Here is a 20,362-nt window from a genome sequence, read left to right as displayed (position 1 = left end):
AGCCACCCAGGCGTCCCTAAACTCCACCTATTTTGATTTTATTTTCCTCCATCTGGTTCATGCCTCTTCCAGTCTCAAGGCTGATAGTTTATTTTTCAGGTTCCTTGTATGAATCATACTCCACAGACCTGTAAAACAGCACTATCTCCTTCCTCCCAGAGCTCTTTGCTCAACAAGCAACAAAGTCAAACCCCTCCTCCCAGTTTGGGCTACAGATATGAAAATGTGGCCAAAGAGGTTCACCTAGGAACTATGGCAGAACAACTTCTTTGGGCCTTTGGAAAACCCCTAAAGCAGACTTTTTTTTTTTTTTTTTAGGCAGACTTTAAATGAATGAAATGGACCTAAAGCTGAGTCTTATGAATCTTATGGATTCCTTCACATGAAGGGAATTTTCCTTAGTAGTCTTATTTTTTCAGATTTTTACATTTCTTTGAGAGCACAAGAAAGAGATAGCATGAATGGGGGATGGGGTGGAGTAAGAGGAGAGGGAGAAACAGACTCCCCAGTGAGCAGGGACTCCATGCCTGAGATCATGACCTGAGCCCAAGGCAGACCCAACTGACCCAGTCAGGCCATCCCTCTTTTCTTAGTTTTAGTAGATACTAAAAGCATTTTTTTAAAAAAGTAAGCTATGCACCCAATGTGGGTCTTGAACTTGGGACCTCAGAATGAAGAGTTGCAAGCTGTAATGATTGACCCAGCCAGAAGCCCCTTATGTGCTTTTTTTTTTTTTAATATTCAAGTTTTACCGGAGCAAAAAGGTAAACCTCAATCCCTCATTTTCCTTCCCCAAAGGTAAGAAATTATTTTGTATGTCCCCTTTCAAATCCAGAGTCTACATATTCAAACATCCAATTTTTTTACACATGCTATACACTGTACTTTGATTAGTATAAATAAAATATTTCGGCTTGCCAGTGATGACTGCAAAGATTAATGTATGGGGGGGGGCAGTGCATCCAGGATGATGGACTAGGAAGCTCTTGGACCCTGAGGTTCCACCCTTCTATACTGTCTCTGGACTGGATATTTCTTCCCATACCCACAAAGAAGCTTCCATAAGCTGCCTGGGAAACAACTATTCCTAATTTGAGACTGTGACAAAGATCTAGCTTCAGAGGGACATAGGGTGGCTCAGCTGTTGAGCGTCTGCCTTAGGCTCAGGTCGGATCCCAGAGTCTTGGGATCGAGTCCCACATCGCGCTCCCCACAGGGAGACTGCTTCTCCCTCTGCCTGTGTCTCTGCCTCTTTCTGTGTGTCTCTCATGAATAAAGAAGTAAAATCTTAAAAAAAAAAAATCTAGCTTCAGAAAGCGCGTGTGCACCTGAACGTGTCTAAATGAAGGTAGTTTTAGAGCTCAGTATCCTCCTGTGAATCGGTCTCATTTACTTCTGTTTATTACATGTCTGGTTCAGGATCTCTGAATGTCACTAGGTGCATGTCACCGTTAGTGTGACACGGTGCATCATTTTGGTGTGGGTATGAGCGTGTGAATGCGCTGTCGTTATCCAGACGTTCCTGTTTGGTGTTAATGTATTTTAGGTAACTGTTGCGGTAAGGTCTATTTTTCAGTCCCCAGCTCCCCCACTCACTGCATGCCAACACTCCTGAAGGATGGGCGGGTGCCGGGGCACAGGCTCGGCCCAACTCCGCTCTCCCAAAGAGAATCCAACAAGACTTCCGGGAGTCCACCAGGAACGCGGAAAAGGCCCCTGCACTCGCACCACGCGTGCAGCCTGGGGTAAGAAGAGAACGCGGGGGTCGCGCGTTCTCTCGCGCGCCCTCTAGTGGTCCCAAAGGGCAGCGGGGACAGAACGAGGGGGCGGAGCCGGCGGCGGCGGAAGTGAAGTCACTTCCGGGCTGGGGTGTTTGTTTGGACTGGAGAAGGGAGGCGGCGGGCGACGCGCGCGTCGAGCGGGGGAGCGGCGCTGCCTGTGGAGATCCGCGGAGGCCGACCGGATTCGTTGGCTGCCGTCCCCGCTGCCGTGCACTGGGTGAGGGGTTCCCTCGGGCAGAGCGGCCAGAAGGGTGCGGCGACCCCGGCGGTCGAGGGACAACACCGCGGCAACGGTTGAGGGACCTGGAGGGTCCCCCGGGTTGTTGGCCGCCAAGTCTCGTATGGCTTTCCTTATTCCTTGCACCTTTAGTCGCGTCCGAGCGATGAGCTGGGACTGACTTAGGCTCTTCTCTGAGAAATGGCCGTCGCTTTTTTTCTCATTGTCATTATTATTTATGATCTGGATCTCGCAGCACTCTATCCGGGTCTTCGATGGCGCGCGAGGGTTGCCGGGATAGCACTTTCTCGTGCCTTCCCCCCCTCCACTTCTTCACCTCCTCGCTAGTACCCTTTTCCCCTGCCCCACTCACCCCCCCCCCCGCCGCTACGGCAACAAAGCTCATTGTTTCTCCCCTGTTTACGCCTGCGCGTCGCCACGCGGAGCCCCTACTTGCTGCGCTTGCGCACTGCTCCCGTAGCTGGGGCCGGGGAAGAGAAGGGGCGGAGGGACTGGCGGGCTGACGAGCGCTCTAGGGGAGCCTTCTGCGGTCGTCCTCGGGCCAGTGCCGTTCTGATCCGCTTTCTCCCGCTTCTTCACCTTCACTCATTCTTTATTCTTTCTTTTATTTTTAGTTTATTTTTATTTTATTTTCGTTTCCCATGCTCAGGATAGGAGGGCTGGACCTTTACTCCGGGAGGGTTGTGAGCCAGATGAACTTTAAGGCCCATCCGATTCATATTTTTGGATTCCCGTCCTCTTCATTTCTCTTCCACTATGTGCCTACTCCCCACTGCCACTAAAATTACGTGGCCTGTGGTGAAATTTGTCTTTTCAAGACATTATTGAAACAGCCAGCAGTTTGGTTTTCTGGTGAGTCAAAAAGGGGCCTTTTCTGCTTCCTTTTGTTGCCTTGTTTGCCCAGATTTTGCAGCCCCATCACCTCACCGAAACCTCAAACTCAGGAAGGGATTTGGCTTCTGATCTTCCGTGGGGAAAAGTCTAACAGCTGACAGGTTTTGACATTTATTTCAAGAGAAGATAACTTCCCGTTTTCGTGTGCTGCCAAATACTGTAGTTTCATGGCATGATTTTTCACAAATTGCTGTTGAGCAGGTGGTGTTTGCATTTTCTTCAGAATAGCCTTTGATATTCCAACCGCTACACGGTTATGTTAGGAAATAAGAAAAGGATCTAAGGATTTTTAATGTGTTTGCTGGTTTGTGCTTCTGACTCCGGTTTGTGAAAGGCTATTTGGGACAAATTAGCTTGTTTATGCTACTTGTTAATTGTGAATTTGTACAAGACTAATCTTTTCTCACAAATAAGTGTCTACAACAAATAAAGATAGGTGACTTTCCAAAAATGACAGCCTATTCATCTCTTCAAGGGTTGGGTGTTAGGCAGTGGAAGCTCCCTGGGATGGTTAAAGGCTTGGGAGCTGGGAGGGTTTTATTATATATATGTTGCTACTGATGAGCTTGAATTGAGGTAGATGATCTCTACCCTCTTCAGAACAGAGTAAGTTTATAGGAGGCTCTTCCTTCAGTAAGCACTGTACACCTTATTCAGGTTTATCCCTTTATGACTCTAGTGAATGATGCTCCAATTTCAATAGAAAATATAAACATTTGTAAAATGTTGTTAGCGTAGCAATTTCATGGATGTTGTGAGCGGTGAAAGAAGGTAGAAAATAAGGCCTCAGGCCCCTTCCTTTGGTGCTTTTACATATTTTTGTAATTTACAGAGTTACTCATTATCATAACCTTATGATACAGGCAGAGCAAGTTTTATCTTGCCCATTTTGAAATGGAGGAAATAAAAGTTTGAGAGATTATTTTATTAGGTACGTATTTTTATTCTAATTTAGATATTTAAAAAAAGATTTATTTATTCGTGAGAGACAGAGAGGGAGAGGGGGAGAGAGGCAGAGGGAGAAGCAGGCTCCATGCAGGGAGCCTGATGTGGGACTCGATCCTGGGACTCCAGGATCACGCCCTTGGCTGAAGGCAGGTGCTAAACACTGAGCCACTCAGGGATCCCCTCTAATTTAGATTTAAATAGCCGTATGTAGTTATTGGCCACCGCATTGGATAGTGCAGACTTAGAGGTTTGAATTGTTTCAGCTTATTTTTTAACCTTCTATATTTTTACATTTATTGATTTGTAGAGTGAGTGGGGCAGTAGGGGGAGAGGAGAATGGTGGAGAGAAAGGAAAAGAATCTTAATTAAGCAGGCTCTACACCCAAGTGCAGAGCCCCACACAGGGCTCATTCTTAATGACCCTGAGATCATGACCCGAGCCGAAATTAAGAGTCAGATGCTTAACCGACTGAGCCATCTAGGTGTACCCCCATCTGCTTATTTTTTGTATCAGTTTTTATGACTAAGGATGGCGTTTCTGATGTGCTTTGAGCTTTTGTCAGTAGGGATGTGATACGCAGTGCTGAGCCATCCTTACTCTCACCGGATCACCTTTGTTACACCTAGTTGAGATTAGGGCTAAAGTCCTCGTTTTTTGATGTTTGACTCCTACGGGTTTTTGAAATTTTATATTTTTTACCTTATACCTTGCTACAGCAACCTTTGATCTAAATGTTTAATAAGCACCAAAATAGATAATAGTGTCATGGGCCAGGCTCTGTGCTTAGATTCTGTAATTATTATCCACTTAATAGATGGGGAATCTGAGACATGAAGGGGTTAAATAACTTGCCCTTGGATTCTAGAGCCCCTGCTTTTAATCATTAATGTATACTGCCAAACATTAAAACGAAAAATTCAGTACTGCTTACAAATTTCAGTGGAAAACAAGCTGAAGTAGAAATTTCTTTATCCTTTCTCACTAGCTGCTAGAGAGATAACTAATTATGATAATAATGTGTCTGCAGTTAAGGTTAAGAAATCACAGTACTTCAGAAGAGAGCCTGGTGGAATAAGAAAAGGTGCCTGTGGAGTCAGATTAAGGAAAGAAGAGAGGACTCTATTTGAATTTTTTAAAAATTTTATTTATCTGAGAGCATGAGCAGGAGGAGGGGCAGAGGGAGAGGGACAAGCAGACTCCCCACTGAGTGTTGACCCTGACAAAGGGCTCCATCCCAGTACCCTGTGATGATGATCTGAGCCAAAATCAAGAGTTGGCATTTAATGAACTGAGAGCCACCCAGGTACACTTCTATTTGAATTTTAATGAAAATTCTTTAGAGGTGAAACAAGGGGGAAAAGTTTGTAAGACTTAAAAGATTTCCATATTTAAATTTTTTCTAGAGGGATCCCTGGGCGGCGCAGCGGTTTGGTGCCTGCCTTTGGCCCAGGGCCTGATCCTGGAGACCCCGGATCGAATCCCACGTCAGGCTCCGGTGCATGGGGGCCTGCTTCTCCCTCTGCCTGTGTCTCTGCCTCTCTCTCTCTCTCTCTCTCTCTCTCTCTCTGTCGTGTGTGACTATCATAAATAAATTTAAAAAAATTTTTAAATTTTTTCTAGAAACCATTAGGTGAAAGAGGCATTTTGGGAGGGAAGAAACAGCAGAATATGTGAGTTAGTAGATTGAAAGCATTAATGGCATTAATAGGAAAAAACTGCTCTCACCTAACCAAAATCTGGTGAGATTTCTTCATGTGTTAAGCTCTCATGTTAGACTCTCACCAGAACAGGATCTTTATAAAAGAAAGAATACAACACTGAAAGCTGGAATATTTGCAGATGATAGAAAGGACAAGTGTAAATCTGTCTCATGTAAAATTACTATTCAAACATGAAAGCAAAAGCCATTTTCAGACATGCAGTGGCTTAGAAATAAATACCTTCAGGTAACCTTTTGAGGAAATATTAAGCCAAAACTAACATGTCAGGTTAGGGGAAGATAAGGAATAAAAGAAACAATGACAAGCAATGATTCTAACACACTGTAAACAGACAATGTGAATTTTAAGTGTTTGGTTCAGAAATTCTTCTAAAAGATCTATACCTAAGGGAAAACGAAATAGTATGAAATTAACACTGCTTAAATTAAACACGGAGATAGGGAGGAAGGAAATGGGGTTAAGTAGAATCATAGTAAAGGTTCTTGTCTGGGAGCAGGAATTGGGTTGGATAGCCTGAACAAGGGAAAGCACTCTCAGTGTCTTAAATTGGGGCACCGGGTGACTCAGTCGCTTAGGCCTTCAGTTCAGGTCATAATTGCGGGGTCCTGGGATTGAGCCCCTCATTAGGCTCAGCAGAGAGTCTGCTTCTCCCTCTGCCTCTCTCCCTGGCTTGTGCTCGCTGGCTCTCACTCACTCTCTGAAAAAAAAATTTTTTTTTTTTTTTTTAAATTCATGAGAGAGCAGGAGACGCAGGCTCCATGCAGGAAGCCCAATGTGGGTCTCGATTTCAGGACTCCATCCCAGGACCCAGGCATCACAACCCTAGCCAAAGGCAGACACTCAACTGCTGAGCCACCCAGGTATCCCTCAAATAAATAAAATCTTTAAAAGAAAATGTCTTGAATTAGTTGGGGGTATATAGAGCCTGGTTTTAATTCATAGAGATCTATGTAAATCTATCCTAATTTCACAATAGATATGTCACATTATTCTCCTGTACACCTTAAACGTTACGGTGCTGATATCAATTATATCAGACTTGGGGGAGAAAACTGATACTCCTCAGTAGTTTGTAAGTCACAGAAAATAAATGCAGTATCTTAAAACCTCTATTAAAAAATGGGAAAATAGGGGCACCTGGGTAGCTCAGTCAGTTAAGCATGTGCCTTCAGCTCAGGTCATGATCACAGGGTCCTGGGATCAAGCTCCGAGTCGCACTTCCTGTTCAATGAGGAGTCTGCTTCTCCCTCTCCCTCTGCCCCTCCTGCTCGCATATGCACATACTCTCTCTTCTGAAATAACATCTTTTTTAAAAAGTAAAAAATAGGAATGCCTGGCTGGCTCAGTTGGTAAAGCATGTGACTTGGTCTTGGGATTGTGAGTTTGAGCCCCACGTTGGGTGTAGACATCACTTATATGTAAAATTTGGGTGTGGGAGGGAAGTACAGGAATAGAATGTAAGAAACTCTAAGAAAGGGGTGCTTAGGTGGCTAAGCATCTGCCTTCAGCACAGGTCATGTTTCTGGGGTCCTGGGATCCAGCCCTGAGATCCTCACTTTGGCTCCTTGCTCAGCAGGGAGCCTGCTTCTACCCTCTCTCCCATGCTCAAGCTCACTTGCTCTGGCTAACTCTGTCAAATAAGTAAATAAAAATAAAATCCTTTAACAGAAAAAGAAACTAGGAAAAATAAACATGAACTTATGATGGAAGACATTAAACCAAACATCAGTTTTCAAAAAATGATAAATTTCTATGAGCTGGGTCAAATAATCTCTCAACACCACTTTCAGAATTTAACAGATAAAGTAAATATTGTGTGTGTGTGTACCTTAAAGTAGAAATCACATATTTTTCTCTTCAGGCCCAAAGGACATTTTGCAAAAACCATAGCTGTCTGCAAACAAAATTGTAATAAGTCCCAAAAAATGAAGATTCTTTTGGCAACATTTTATAACATAATGAAATAAAACTAGAAGTCAGGGACCAAAGTGTAACCAAAAGAACCTTAACCATGTGGAAATTTATTTATTTTTATTGGAGTTCAATTTGCCAACATATAGCATAACACCCAGTGCTCATCCCACGTGCCCCCCTCAGTGCCCATCACCCAGTCACCCCAAACCCCCACCCACCTCCCTTTCCACTACCCCTTGTTCGTTTCCCAGAGTTAGGTGTCTGTCATGTTTTGTCACCCTCACTGATATTTTCACTCATTTTCTCTCCTTTCCCTTTATTCCCTTTCACTATTTTTTATATTCCCCAAATGAATGAGACCATATAATGTTTGTCATTTTCCAATTGACTTATTTCACTCAGCATAATACCCTCCAGGTCCCTCCACGTCAAAGCAAATGGTGGGTATTTGTCGTTTCTAATGGCTGAGTAATATTCCATTGTATACATAGACCACAGCTTCTTTATCCATTCATCTTTCGATGGACGCCGAGGCTCCTTCCACAGTTTGGCTATTGTGGATATTGCTGCTATAAACATTGGGGTGCAGGTGTCCCGGTGTTTCACTGCATCTGTATCTTTGGGGTAAATCCCCAGCAGTGCAATTGCTGGGTCGTAGGGCAGATCTATTTTTAACTCTTTGAGGAACCTCCACACAGTTTTCCACAGTGGCTGTACCAGGTCACATTCCAACCAACAGTGCAAGAGGGTTCCCCTTCTCCACATCCTCTCCAGCATTTGTTGTTTCCTGTCTTGTTAATTTTCACCATTCTCACAACACTTGGAACTTTTAAAAATATTCTTCCATATAATCTGTGGTTCATTATAAATTAAATAATTTGTAATTAGCTAAGATTGATGAGAACTACGTTCTGTATAGGAGATTTATAGATTAAAATTTTTTATTAAATGAAAGGTTGAAAAACATTTGTCAGCTTGAAAAACAGTAAATTGGCTGAAATTAAGTAGAGAGGAAAGGAAAATAGAGTGAAAAAACAAGTTAAGGGCAGCCCTGGTGGCGCAGCGGTTTGGTGCCGCCTGCAGCCCGGGGCGTGATCCTGGAGACCCTGGATCGAGTCCCGCGTCAGGCTTTCTGCATGGAGCCTGCTTCTCCCTCTGCCTGTGTCTCTGCCTCTCATTCTCTCTCTATGAATAAATAGAAATCTTAAAAAAAAAAATTAAAAAATAAGTAGAAAAAAATCAATGGAATTAAAGTACGGGCTTATTGAAGTTGAATTTTTAATAGATAATCCATTTTAAACTCAAAAGATGTAACAAAACATCTCTTGCCACCTACTAATCCCTGTAGGTAATGAGTATTTTTTTTAACAGCTCTCATGAGCTAGAAGTCACTCATTTAAAGTACAGGGCAGGGATGCCTGGGTGGCTCAAGTGGTTGAGCGGTTGCTTGAGCTCAGGGCGTGGTCCCAGGGTTCGTGCTTCTGGTATTATATTTTGAGTACATACTTTAATTAATTCGCTCAGGACCATATGTGCTGTCAATCTTAATCCAAGTGTGCATTGTTTCACGAACTCTTACTTGTATCCATTAATAGTGTTAGTCTGAAAAGCATTCTAATAAAGTTGGGAAACACTAGATATGAGGAAGGAAGAGATCAATTTATCAGAAGCTAAGGGAGGGACACCTGGGTGGCTCAGTAGATAAGCGGCTGCCTTCAGCTCCTGGTGCAATCCCAGAGTCCCAGGATCAAGTCCTGCATCAGGGAGCCTGCTTCTCCCTCTGCCTCTCTCTCTGTCTCATGAATAAATAAATGAAATCTTTAAAAAATAAAGTATACGGCAGAGTGATTTTTAGGATATTCATAGAATTGTATATCCATCACCACAATCAATTTTAGAAGCTTGTTACCCTTTAGCTTTCATATAATACGTGGCACTTTGTGATGGACTCCTTTCACTTACTGTTATGTTTTCAATGTTTATTTAAGATATAGCATGTATCAAGTATTTAACTTTTTTTTTTAAGATTTTATTGATTTATTTATGAGAGACACAGAGAGAGAGGCAGAGACACAGGCAGAAGGAGAAGCGGGCTCCCTGTAGGGAGCCTTATGTGGGACTAGACCCCGGGACTACGGGATCACACCCTGAGCCAAAGGCAGACACTCAACCATTAAGCCACCCAGGCATCCCTGTTTTTTTAATTATCGAGTAAAATTCTGTAGTATGGACATAGATAGTATTTATATAGTTGGTGGACCACTGGGTTTTAATAACTTTTTGGCTATTATGAATAATAACTGCTGTAAACATTTGTGTACAAGTTTTGTGTAGGCATGTATTTTCATATTTCTTGGGTATATATTTAGGAGTATAATTGCTGGGTTCCATGTTTAATCTTTTGAGGAACTGCCATACTATTTCAAAGCAGCTGCATCATTTTAGCGTTCTATCTGCAGTAAATGAGGGATTTCTCCACATTCACCCCGATACTTGTTAGTATCTATTTTTTTATTACAGTCACTTTAGTGTAAAGTGGGATCTCATTGTGATTTTGATTTGCGATTCCCCTATTGTTGATAATATTGAGCCTCTTTTCGTGTATTTATTGGCCATTTGTATGGTTTTTTTTTTAAGATTTTTCTTTTATCAGAGTACATATACATGCTCTCTTAAGTAAATAAATCTTTAAAATTCCACCATGTTCTCTGAATTCCCATTTTACTTTCATGTCAACACTTGAGGGCTTTTATTTATTTATTTTTTAAAGATTTTATTTATTCATGAGAGACACAGACAGGCAGAGACACAGGCAGAGGGAGGAGCAGGCTTCATGCATGGAGCCTGACGTGGGACTCGATCCTGGGTCTCCAGGATCACGCCCTGGACTGAAGGCGGTGCTAAACCGCTGAGCCACCCGGGCTGCCCCACTTGAGGGCTTTTAAAGGTTTCTTTGAAAATATGTCATTCAGGGACGCCTGAATAGCTCAGTCAGTTAATCATCCACCTTTGGTGCAAGTCATGGTCCCAGCTTAGCAGGGAGGCTGCCTCTCTCACTCCCTCCTGCTCATACTCTCTTTCTTGCTATCACACTGTCAAGTAAATTTTTTTAAAGTCATCTAACACCTTAATTTTTATTTTTTTAGATTAATTTATTTCAGAGAAAATATGCAAGTATAGGGAGGGGCAGAGGGAAAGGAGAAGCAGACTCCTTGCTGAGCAGAGAGCCTGACGTGGAGCTCACTCTCTACCTTGAGATCTTGACCTAAGCCAAAACCAAAAGTTGGCCACTAAACCAACTCAGCCACCCATGCACCCCTCCTCCAGCATTTTTTAGTGTTCATTGGAAAGACTGGTATCAATCCTGATTAAGTTGTAAAATTTAATAAAATTCCAGTCAGACTATTATGGACAAAAAGTTTATATGAAGAGGTGCCTGGGTAGCTTAGTCAATTAAGCATCCAACTCTAGATTTTGGCTCAGGCTATGATGTTCATGGTAGGATCAAGCCCCATGTTGGGCTCCAGGCTTAGGGCAGAGTCTGCTTGAGATTCTCTCTCTGCCCCTACCTCTGCTCGTGTTCTCTCTCTTTCTCTCTGTCCCCCCCAAAATCCTTAAAGTTAGTATGAAGAATATATGAAGATTTTCACTGCCCCTGCCCCAAAGAAAGAAACCAGGAGGTGGGAGTTGTACTACTAAGTATTAAAACTAAAAAAAAAAAAAAAAAAAAAAAACTTACTGAAAAGCTACTGTAATCAAAACAATAAGATACTGTGCTGAAATATTTAACAATGAATGATCACGATGTTTGTAACTTACATTTGGATTTTTTTTTAGGTACTTATCTATTGGGGTGCATGGGTGGCTCAGTTGAGCGGCTGCCATCCTCTCAGGTCATGGTCTCAGAGTCCTAGGATTGAGCTCCGCATTGGGCTCCCTGCTCAGCAGGGAGTCTGTTTCTCTTCCTCTGTCCCTCTCCCTGCTCTAGCTCTTGCTCTCATTCTCTTTCAAATAAATAAAACCTTAAAAAGAAAATTTTAAAAATAATAAAAATAAAAAAATTTTTAAAGAAAATAAAGATTTATTTATTTTAGAAAGAGAACAAGAGCGTGGATAGAGAGAGGGAGGACAGAGGGTGAGAAAGAATTTCAAGCAGACTCCGTGCTAAGCTCAGAGCCTGACGGGGACCAAACTCTTTGACCCCCCAAGGTCATAACTGTAGCTGAAATTGAGTCGGGTGCCCAACCACCTAAGCCCCTGCAACTTAGGTTTAAGCAAAAGAAAAATTCTGTAAAGAAAACGACCGGGGATCCCTGGGTGGCGCAGCGGTTTAGCGCCTGCCTTTGGCCCAGGGCGCGATCCTGGAGGCCCAGGATCGAATCCCACGTCGGGCTTCTGGTGCATGGAGCCTGCTTCTCCCTCTGCCTATGTCTCTGCCTCTCTCTCTCTCTCTCTCTCTCTCTCTCTCTCTGTGTGTGTGACTATCATAAATAAATTAAAAAAAAATTAAAAAAAAAAGAAAATGACCATTGGCAGTTGGTGAATGTAGACGAAAGGTACAAAGCATTCATTGTACTATGGCTTAAAATTCTCAAGGTAGTTGAAGATAAAGCAGTATACATTTTACAATTACAGAATAAATATTCTAGAAACATAGTACAAGTGGGAATTTAATTATAAATATGGGGAATAAGCCTTGGTTAAATAATGGTGTGTGATGTATTCATGGGAAAATATAGATCCTTAACACCATACTTAGTCTCATGCGAATTAAAGATTTAAATGTAAAAAAAAAAAGTGAAACTAACGAGATAAAATATAAAAATAAAACCTCAGAGTAGGAAAAGACTTCCTAAGCAAGTAAGCAAATCCCAGAGGGTGTAAAGGAAAAAACAGTGAGATTCTACTTTGAGTCTGATTGCAAAACTGAAATATATTAGTTGCATGTAAACAAACAAAATGAGAAAAAGAACAATGAGTTGTAATAAATGTGAAAAGTTCAAAAAAATAAAAAATAAAATAAAATATATTAGTTATGTCCAGAACTGTTAAGGATAGAGAAGTGGGAGCACTCAGTGTATTTCAAGATTGTACATTACCACATTTGGGCTAATAATCAGTCTTAAAGTTACAAATGCTCATGGCTTTTGGCTTTTGACTCCTATTCCCACTTAAAGTGTATTATACAGATAGCATAAATAGAAAAGGATATGTGTGCAAGGGTGATCAGAGTAGGATTGTTTGTAACAACAACAAAAAGCTGGGAATGTAGATGTGCATCGGAGGGGAGAAGTAGTTAAGTAATTATTAGTAATTATTAGTGCTGCTTCATCCATTAAAAAGTGAGATATAAACACCTGGGTGGCTCAGTGGTTGAGCATCTGCCTTTGGCTCTGGTTGGGATCGAGTCCCACATCAGGCTCCCTGCATGGAGCCTGCTTCTCTCTCTGCCTGTGTCTCTGCCTCTCTGTGTGTTTCTCATTAATAAATAAATAAAATCTTAAAAAAAAAGTGAGGTATACCTGTACATGTTGACTAGTATGGATCTTTATTTACAGCATGATTCTTTTTATTTATTTATTTATTTATTTATTTTTTATTTATGATAGTCACAGAGAGAGAGAGAGAGAGGCAGAGACATAGGCAGAGGAAGAAGCAGGCTCCATGCACCGGGAGCCTGATGTGGGATTCGATCCCGGGCCTCCAGGATCGCGCCCCGGGCCTCCAGGATCGCGCCCCGGGCCAAAGGCAGGTGCCAAACCACTGCGCCACCCAGGGATCCTACAGCATGATTCTATTAAAATATAAAAATCCTCTGTGTCTGTTTCTATAAGCAAAAAGATATGAAAGGATACATACTAAGCTCTTAACACTGATTGCCTCTGGATAGGAGTGGAGATGGAGAGGAAAAAATGTATATTTGTTAGACCTGGGGTTTTGGTTTGGTTTGGTTTGGTTTTCTTTTGTTTTGTTTTGAAGTAGGCTCCACACTGGATATAGAGTCCAATACAGGGCTTGAACTCACGACTCTGAGATCAAGACCTGAGCTGAGAATAAGTGTTGGACAGTTAACCCAATGAGCCATCCAGGTGCCCAGTATTAGACCTGTTTTGTACGTCTACCTTGTATTTGTTTCTTCTCTAAATAGTGTATGGTTTATATATACATTCTTTCACTTTGATGGTTTCTTTTCCAACAAAATTTCCTGTATACGAACACCTGCTGTCTAAACATTTTGTAATGGGCCAGCCCCGGTGGCGCAGCGGTTTAATGCCGCCTACAGCCCGGAGTGTGATCCTGGAGACGAGGGATAGAGTCCCGCGTTGGGCTACCTGCATGGAGCCTGCGTCTCCCTCTGCCTGTGTCTCTTCCTCTATCTCTCTCTCTGTGTCTCTATGAATGAATGAATGAATAAATAATTAAATATCTTTAAAAAATGAAAATTTTTTAATGATTCTTGAAAACAAAGCAAGTATAAGGTGATACACTACTGTTTTTACTATTTTGTGGTTTTCATTTAGGGAAATCTTATTACAAACAACTACTAGATATATTAAACTAGTTCTGAGTTAGTATTACTGTTTTTTTTAAGGTTTATTTTTTTATTTATTTAATTTATTTATTTATTTTTAAGATTTTACTTATTTATTCATGATAGACATAGACAGAGACACAGGCAGAGGGAGAAGCAGGCTCCATGCCGGGAGCCCGACGCAGGACTCGATCCCGGGACTCCAGGATCATGCCCTGGGCCAAAGGCAGGCACTAAACTGCTGAGCCACCCAGGGATCCCCAAGAGTTATTTTAGAGAGTGAGAGAGGGTAAGTAGAGGGAGGGGCAGAGGGAGAGGAAGAAAGAGAATCCTCAAGCAGACTCCCAGCTGAGCATGTGTCATAACCTGAGCCAAAACCAACAGTCAGCCACTTAACCACTCAGGCACCCCAGGATATTATTTTAAAAATTGTTTGCATGAGGGGCACCTGGCTGGCTTAGTTGATAGAGCATATGACTCTTAATCTCGAAGTCCTGAGTTCAAGAATAATAAATCTTTGCGTGAGATTAAGGATGAAAATTATAATTTCTCAAATTATAATTTTTGAGTTATTTTCTGATAATTTGAGAATTTTATAGCATGATCATGGTTTTGAAGTAAATAGTGAACTTTTAAAAATTGGGAAATTACTGGCTTTCTTAGTTCATTTCCACCAGTTTTGTTTTTAAGATCTTATTTATTTCTTAAGATTGATTGATTGGAGAGACAGCTAGGGTGTGCTTGTGGGAGGAGTCTTCAAGCCCCACTCCCTGCTGAACCTGGAGCCCCACACAAGGCTCCATCCCATTACTCATGAAATCTTGACCTGAGCTGAAACCAAGAGTCTGACATCTAACCAACTGAGCCACCCAGGCACACCTAAGATTTTATTTTTAAGTAAACTCTGCACCCAACATGGGGCTCAAATTTATAACCCTAAGATTGAGAGTTTCACCCTCCACTGACTGAGCCAGCCAGGTGCCCCATCTCTGCCAGTTTTAAAGGGTCTGATTGAACCTAGCAACAGATCGGTATGATTTAGTTCCCAGTTGTGTTATTTTTATTTTTTTAAAGATCTTATTTATTCACGAGAGAGACAGAGAGAGGCAGAGCAGGCTCCATGCAAGGAGCCCCTCGTGGTACTCTATCCTGGGACTGCGGGATCACGCCCCAAGCTGAAGGCAGACACGCTCAACCGCTGAGCCACCTAGGTGTCCTTCCAGTTGTGTGATTTGTCAAGTCATAATCTGCTTTGTGTTCTCAGACATCACTCAAGCAAATCAGGTACTTCTCTTTTATTTCCAGCATTTCTTATATGTTTTTGTTTTGTTTTAAAGAAAAACTTTTTCCTAGTTAGAGAAGCTGGGAGCTCGCAGACTCTTTGGAATCTTGAAGCTGCTGCTTTCTGGCTGCCTCCAGATAGGATGATGATAGGCCCCAGCTATATACCCTTTACTGTATATTTTTAAGGTTATATTTGGGATGCCTGGGTGAATCAGCGATTGAGTGTTTGCCTTCAGCTCAGGGCTTGATCCCCGGATCTGGAATCGAGTCCCATATGGGGCTCCTTGCAGGAAGCCTGCTTCTCCCTCTGCCTATGTCTCTGCCTCACTCTGTCTTTCTCTGTCTCTCATGAATAAATAAAAATGTTTTTTAAAAAGTTATTTCCCTAGTAATCACCTTAGTTTGTGACATCAAGCTTAAATTAATACCAGTTTAGTTTCAGGAGTACACAAAAACTTAGCTCCTTTATAGCACTGTACACCCCTCATGTTATTGTCAAAAATTATACATTGTGTGCCCATTAACATGCATAATAATTACTGTTTTATGCATTTGTCTTTTAAGAGAAAAGGGAGTTAAAAGCCAAAAATACATTATTACTAATTTCTGTATTTGTGTCGTTACCTTTTTCATTGTTCTTTATTTCTTCAGACGGATTCAGGTTAATATTGCTGTGTCCTTGTTTTATTTAGCCTGAAGGACTCAGGCTTATAGGACAGGTGTACCGGTAATGTGTGCTTTCTCCGCCCCCCCCCCCCTTTTTTTTAAAGACTATTTATTCATGAGAGAGAGAAGCAGACACAGGCAGAGGGAGAAGCAGGCTCCATGCAGGGAGCCCAATGTGGGACTCAGTCCCGGAACTCTGGGATCATTCCCTGGGCCAAAGGCAGCACTAAACTGCTGAGCCACCCAGGGTTCTCCACCCTCCACCCCCCCGCTTTTTATTAAAGATTTTACATATTTATTTGAGAGCATGAGTCGGGAGGGGAGGCACGGCAAAGGGGGGGTCAACAGACTCCTTGCTGAGCAGGGACCCCTTCTCCCCACATGGGGCTGGATCCCAGGACCCTGACATTGTGACCTGAGCCGAAGGCAAATGCTAACCCACTAAGCCAGTGAGGTGCCCCTCTCATTTTTTAAATTTATCTGGAGATGTCTTAATTTCTGCTTAATTTTTGAAAAATAGTTTTGTTTTGAATGTCTTTCAGCACTTTGTCTTCTGACCTCTGTGGTTTCTGATGTGAAATCAACTGTTAATCTTATTTTGGAGATTTCGAAGTGTCGCTTCCTTTTGTCTTTCAATAATTTCATTATAATATGCCTTGATGTGGATCACTTTGAGTTTATCTTAGTTGGAGTTTGTTGAACTTCTTGGATGTGTAGAGTAACACATACAGATTTCATCAAATTGGAGGAGTTTGGGGCTGTTGGGTTTTTTTGGCTTTTGGGTTTATTTTTTTTTTAGGATTTTTTTTCTATTTTTTAAAATTTTACTTATCAGGGGAAGAGGGGCAGAGGGAAAGAGAATCTGAAGTCTGATGAGCCACCCAGGCACCCCTAAGATTTATTTTTAAGCAGTCTCTACACCCAACATGCGGCTCGAATTCACAACCCTGAGATCAAGAGTCACATGCTCTACTGACTGAGCCAGCCAAGTGCCCCAAGGAGCCATGTCTTCTGGCCCTTTGTCTTCTCCTTCCAAGATTTTCATTATGTGTATGTTGTTACATTGGATGATTTCCCATTGGTCTCTAAGGTTCTTTTTTTTTTCTTCATTGTTTTCTTTCTTTCCTCAAGCTCAACAACCTCAATTGACTTAATCTTCAAGTTTGCTGATTTCTTTTTCCTCCTTTTTTTTTTAAATTTTTTTATTTATGATAGTTACACACACAGAGAGAGAGAGAGAGGCAGAGACATAGGCAGAGGGAGAAGCAGGCTCCATGCACTGGGAGCCCTATGTGGAATTCGATCCTGGGTCTCCAGGATCGCGCCCTGGGCCAAAGGCAGGCGCCAAACCGCTGCGCCACCCAGGGTTCCCTCTTTTTCCTCCTTGAGCAAATTTGTTGTAATCCATCTAGTAAATTTTCCATTTCGGTTATTGTACTTTTCAACTGAGAAATTCTTTGTTGTTGTTTTTTATAATTCCTCTGTATTAGTATGCTCTATTTGATGAGACCTCATTTTTATGGCTTTTTGTACCTAATTTAAAGTTTAAAAAGTCCAGTTATTAAAGCTACAAGGAGCACATAGGTGGCGCAGTTGGTTAAATGTCCATTTCTTGGTTGTCCTGGGATGGAGCCCCATTGGTCAGGCTCAGCACAGAATTTACTTAAGGCTCTCTTTCCCTTTCCCCTCCCCACTGCGCATGTGCTCTCTCACTTGTGCACTCTCTCTTTCTCTAAAATAAATCTTAAAAAAAAAAGAAGAGTCATGTGCTCTACAGACTGAGCCAGCCAAGTGACCCCATACCCAATTTTTTAAAAACAGGAGGACACACAGAAGATGAAATATAAAGAGTGTGGTCCAAAAAGGGTCAAGAATAAGAAAATTAAAAATTTAATACATTGCATTAGAACACCTTGTGTTCAATGATTGTAGGTCTATCAGAGTTTTGAAAGTAAGTGATCCTTATCACCCTGATTTTCACTTTGCTTGGCTGTAGACAGAAATGTGGTCTGGTAAGGAGTTGTTCCTTCCCTTGGCTCTCTAAGGTATATGGTCAGTGTCCAGGTTTCAGTTCTTTTTTCTTGATTTCAGTTATGATTTGTTTTCCAAATATTGCTTGATAAGGTAATTTTACCTATGGTCCTTTATGGACTCTTTCACTAGGATCTATACCAAAGCCACAACTTGTTTGATAAGGGGATAATGCGCAGAAAGCTGACTTACGCCTTGTCAAACAGAGATTAGGCCCTTTTTTTCTAAACTCTGTTTATATTCTGTTAATGGTTGGCATCAAACAAAGGGGGAAGGGAATCCCCTGGGATTCTCAAACTATAGAATTTGCTGAGGCAGATTTTTCTTGTTTACACAAGGCTTGTGCTCATAAATTATATGGAAAATTATTTTTCTTTAAAAACATAGTTTGCACTTCTGTGTAGATGTACGTTCAGTCACTGAGGCTTATTTCAAAACAAGTTAGAAGTACTTCTAAATGGACGTGTCTCAAACATATGGTTGCTACTTAACTACACAATTCCATTTGAATATTGAATATCCCATAGTCTGGTAAATTTTTTTTTTTTTAAGCTATAAGTCTCTTGTTAATATTGTGGTCTTCTGAAAGGAAGTATTTAAGGGGTATAAGTTGGGATAGGATACATGTTGGGAACATAACAAAAGCTGTTATTAATTGCAGTGTCTTTGAACCTGCTGATCAGCTCATGCAAAGTAAACAGTTCATTCAGTGCAAAACAGGATTGACTCCTGCTTTTCATAATATTTGAGGCTAATCTAAAATGTAATGCCTAACATAGGAGAATGAGTAATTTTCTTCAGAGGAACTGATTGCTCTTTAGTAAGAACTTGTTATCAAAATAAAGGATTTTATTTCATACAAGATTAATGATAAATAAATCAAAGATATCCATTGTCTGTTTTCTGTCCTGCTTTTATAGTGCCACTTTTTCTTAACCCAAGTCATGTTTTCATCCTACCCACTCATAAATCTCAGTCTGTCTCTGCCTCTCTTTCACATGTATACAATAATAAGTAGAGCAGAAGTTGAGTAATTTTTAGCTGAGGACCTCTTACCTAAAAATGTCACTGCCATGATGGTATTGTCAGTAGTGTTCAGGATTTCAGAATATGCGAGTGTGTGTTAGGCTAGAAGCCACCCCCCTCCACTCCCACCTTAAACTAAATTCACATTATATGAACAGAATGAGGTTATATTTTACATACTTTTAAGGATAAGTCCATAAAATGAATCCCAGGAGGGGTAACTGACTGGCTGAGTCAGTAAGCTCTTACTGCTCTTACTAGTCAGTAAGCTCTTACTCAAACTCTGACTCTTGATCTCAGGGTTGTGAGTTACATCCCTACGTTGGGCTTGGAGCCTACTTGAAAAAAAAAATCTAAAGGACCAGCAGTACACATAGGGCTGGTGCTTTCTGAACCTTAAACCCAAGGGAAAAACTACTTGTAGTAGGAGGTTTTAGTTTTAGTGTTTTACTTCATTATGGTAACTTTGGAGTAAAAAGGCCTGAAGTTTGTTTTTGTTTGGAGGGTGGAGGAGAAGGGGAGAGAGAGAGAGAGAAGCTTAAGCAGGCTCCACACCCAGGACAGAGACCAACTTGGGGCTCAATATCATGACCCTGAAATCATTACCTAAGCCAAAATCAAGAGTTGGACACTTAACCAAGTGAGCCAACCAGGTGCCCCAAACCTGAAGATTTCAAAACTCTGTTCTCATATTAGGTATGCTGATTTCTCCCTTTGGCGCAAGTCACTCTGCTGTTTGATTTTATGTACAAGTGACTCCTATTATATGTAAATATAATTTTAGGAATTTCATACTTAATGAATTAGTAGAATATTGTAGAATCTAAACCTTATGCTTCAGACTTTGAGCCAGCAATGTATCAGCTGGGTTAGACCATGTCATCACCTATTGAGTAGTATATAAGAAACCAGACCTACTATATTTAGATACTGCTCTGCTTTTACTCACATAAAAAGAGATTAAGTGCTTGAGCTAGTTGGAGTTTGGTAGTCATTTGTGGGTACGGATTTGCTAATGCCTGGAAGATGAGTGAGCCTATAGCCCAGGTAAGGAGGAAGTTACAGGTCTTTAGGTCAATTGATGCCCCAGATTTCAAGGCTAAGAGAGGAAGACTGCTTCTGATTCCTGCAGGAAGAGGAAGCAGGAGAAAAATCCAAACATGGAAAATGTTCCCCATGAAAGTAAAGAAGAAGAGCTTACTCCAGTGCAGAATGAAAAAACCTACCCCTTTGGGAGGTGGTAAAGGCCAAGAGCCTGGAGGAAATATTAGAGTGGATTGCGCCCTACCTGCCCATGATGTTAGGATATGTCCAATAGGCTTGTCA

General features: G+C 41.5%; 1 protein-coding gene across 3 annotated transcripts in view; it reads left to right on the top strand.

Moving 5' to 3' along the window:
* The first annotated feature begins 1,865 nt into the window (after nt 1–1,865).
* PAIP2 (poly(A) binding protein interacting protein 2) overlaps nt 1,866–20,362 on the top strand; it is a 25,388-nt gene continuing 6,891 nt past the window's right edge. Inside the window, exons 1-2 of one of the 3 annotated variants that reach the window (XM_055331457.1) lie at nt 1,874–1,998; nt 15,104–15,313. The gene's annotated coding sequence lies outside the window, so the exon portion shown is untranslated. Of the gene's footprint in view, nt 1,999–2,623; nt 2,872–15,103; nt 15,314–20,362 lie in introns of those variants that run through there. The other 2 variants (XM_055331455.1, XM_055331458.1) reach the window with 2 other exon arrangements.

Source organism: Nyctereutes procyonoides, unplaced genomic scaffold (assembly GCF_905146905.1).
Source record: "Nyctereutes procyonoides isolate TBG_1078 unplaced genomic scaffold, NYPRO_anot_genome, whole genome shotgun sequence".
Classification (NCBI taxonomy): Eukaryota; Metazoa; Chordata; class Mammalia; order Carnivora; family Canidae; genus Nyctereutes; species Nyctereutes procyonoides.
This window is presented reverse-complemented; position numbering and strand designations above follow the sequence as displayed.